Here is a 3,350-nt window from a genome sequence, read left to right on the forward strand (position 1 = left end):
AGCATCCCTCCAAATCAACAAAAGAATGGCTTCACCAGAAGATCAAAGTTTTGATATGGCCCAGACCTGAATCCAATTGAACATCTGTGGGGTGACCTGATGAGGGCTGTGCAGAGATGTCCTTAATCTGAATATTTGGAGCATTTTTGCAAGGAAGAGTCGGCAAAGATTCCCAAGGCAAGATGTGCCATGCTGATCCCGAAAAGACTGAATCCTGTCATAAAATCAAAATGTGATTCAACAAAGTATTAATTTTAAGGTGTGCACACAGATTCAACCTTATTATTATATGTTTTTATTATTTGTTAAAGGTTTCAGTTTGTTTTTTTTAATTGAATTGTACAGCTTATATATCAAAGGTGGAAAAAAATATTGCCATGATTTATGTTGGTCTGATTTCTTTTACAGCTCAAAAACCTGGCATTTTAACAGGGATGTGTAGACTTTTTATATCTATTGTACCCCAAATGTGTACCAGATGCCTTCTAGGTGTTACCTGTTCTGTTTCAGTCTCCCAGGTGTTGTCTGATTTGTTCGATCTGCTCAAAGAATATGGAAATCTGATGTTTTCCAGTGTTATGAAAGATGCTAAAAGAACATTCTGGTTGGTGGCCTGCTTTGCCTCACCATCTCATTTTAAGACTAAGGCGGCAACTAGATCATGGCCTTTAGCAGGCAGAAATTTTTGAAGAGCACTGAAGAACACATTAGAGTTCTTGATCAAGAACACAAGTCTCAGAGGATACAGTAAATAACTCATTATATCAGGTTTTGAATTGTGCTCCAATGAGACCAAATTTCATTAGAAATCGGCCCGATTATGCCAATACATTGATTTCTCACCCCACCTCCTTTAATCAGATCTTTTCTTTTCACATCTAGGGCAAAGACCTGATCAAGGATCTGACCTTTCCGGCCAATTATGCATTGAGATAACTCCATCACGAAACTACAAGTTGGACTATTAAATGCAACCTTATCATAATAAATACAAGTAATCCCTGTTTTACAACCACAATTGAGCCCAAAATTTCTGTTGCTAAGTGATATGTTTATTAAGTGAAATTTACCCCATTTTATGACTTCTTGCCCCAGTTGTTAAGTGAATCACTGCAACTCTTCAATTAGTAACATGGTTGTTAAGTAAATCTGGCTTCCCCATTGACTAGACAGATAGTTTCAAAAGATGATCACATGTCCCTGGGATACTGCAGCCGTCATAAATATGAGTCAGTTGCCAAGTGTCTAAATTTTAATTACGTGATCATGGGGATGCTGCAATGGTCATAAGTTACTTTTTTCAGTGCAATTGTAACTTTGAATGGTCACTAAATGAACTGTTGTAAATCAAGAACTATGTGTTTAAATCCTCACAATAACTGTCCTTCAATACTATACCCATTTCAGCAGGGATGTCATTGGATAACAGAGACAATGGTACACCAACAATCATTTGTCAGCATCAGATGGATTCTTAAAACTCACTGCATGATCAGGTTTCCTAATAAAATGTGCCATGAACCCTAATTCCTAGTACTGAATTCAGTGTACCAATGTTCCTTTGTTCTCTACACCCTCCACATCTTTGCTCTAGTTCCATTCAGTTCCTCCCAAATCAAGACAATCCATATCCCTATTTTCACTCTTACACAAAGGACTAATGTTACCACTGTTGAGGATTTAATTCCGTTAAAGTTGTCCAAATTGGTGACAATTATTTCATCTGAACCTCTCTGATTAAGCGTAAGATATATGAAGTGTGTTGCTGCCCTTGATTTTTCACTATTCAGCTTTATAGGGTGCACCCAGGTTTTAGTATTCTTCAAAACAAAACATTGCTTTTTTCCAAATTACAAATGCCCTACCTTTCCTGCCTTCCCACATAAAGGAGTTGTTCCATTATTTCCGTGGTCCATTTTCAGCAATGGAAATGTTTGTTAAGGTGCAGTTTTCTGAACCATACATAATAGTATTCAAACATGTTAGCACTATAAATTGATGTGAGGGTAGATATTCAAAGACAAGCTTGATTCCCAAGGAGTATATCCACAAGTTCATTATCAGCCTCCCAAATAGGCCAAAATCAGACAGAAAAACATGAGCCAAATTCTACTTTATTGTAGAGCTGCATTAGCAGAATCTTGCAAGTCTGAAAATACAAATATTATGTTTTCTCTTTTGTTGCCTGAAAAGCTTGGGTGGATCCTTTGTTTCTTCTCTTCTGTTATTTAGCTGTGGGCTTTCCCCCCTTTCATCTGTTTGTTCCCTAGCAACATCTCTGTCCCTGGTCTCTCAAGGCCATTCCCACATACTACTACAGTTGTCTTTACAATCATACAAAAGTGACTTTCAGGATGTTTTGATAAACTTCTCAGCTAACTTTTGTCCCCCAATTTCCTGGCAGCCTGCCATCAAATTATTTAACCATCTAAATGCTTTTCATCTCCTTTTCTGTACTTTCTTACCTGAATTCCATAATATGAAAATAAGCTTATTTGGGAGGAAGACCAGAAAGGAAAGGTACAGGTAGTCTTCAGCTTACAACCATTTGTTCAATGTTCAAAGTTAGCACAGCACTGAAAAAATGGACACACAACCAATTCCCAAAGTTCTGGCCATTGCATCTTGCAGTCACATGATCACAATCTAGGTGCCCAGATTCTCAGCTCATGACTTCTGCATTGCAGAGCATTGAGGACATGTGATTGCCATTTGTTACCTTCCCTGCTGGCTTCCCATGAACACAATCAAATCGCACTGCAGGAAAGATCTTAGATTGCTCCAGTGTCACTCACACCTGAAGTATCTTACTGCCCACATGAAGTTGGCCTTCCCCAAATCATACTTGACCTTTACTGGGTCTCCCACTGTCTTTTAGTCTCCTTACCTGAGACTCCAATCTCTTCCCGCTTAACCTGCATGTCCTGCGGTTGTGACAGCTACTGGGTCAGCTGGGATTGCCATCACTGAGATGGTCACATGACATTGTGCTTTATGACTGCATTGATAGGTAGTTAAATTCATAAGTCACACACCCTCAATTCTAAAATTGAGTTGAACAATAGTCAGAACAATCTTCACTAGCCAGGCATTATCCACCTCACTGTTGCTAAAATAGAGTTCCTGTATAGAAACTGCAAATTTGAACAGAGGAATGATGGAATGTTGCCTTCCCAAAATCTTCCAACTGTTTCTTCACCCATGGAGAAACAGGATGGAATCCTACCTTTTGGAAGGTTCCAAATTCTATAGTCAGTGGATGAAAAACTAGCGGTTCTCTATTGGTACTAAGAATTTTTTGGGTACAACTCTCACTTGAGAATCACTTGGCTGAAAAAAAAATGCAGTAA

This window comes from Pantherophis guttatus, chromosome 3 (assembly GCF_059756535.1).
Source record: "Pantherophis guttatus breed Tessera chromosome 3, ASM5975653v1, whole genome shotgun sequence".
Taxonomy (NCBI): Eukaryota; Metazoa; Chordata; class Lepidosauria; order Squamata; family Colubridae; genus Pantherophis; species Pantherophis guttatus.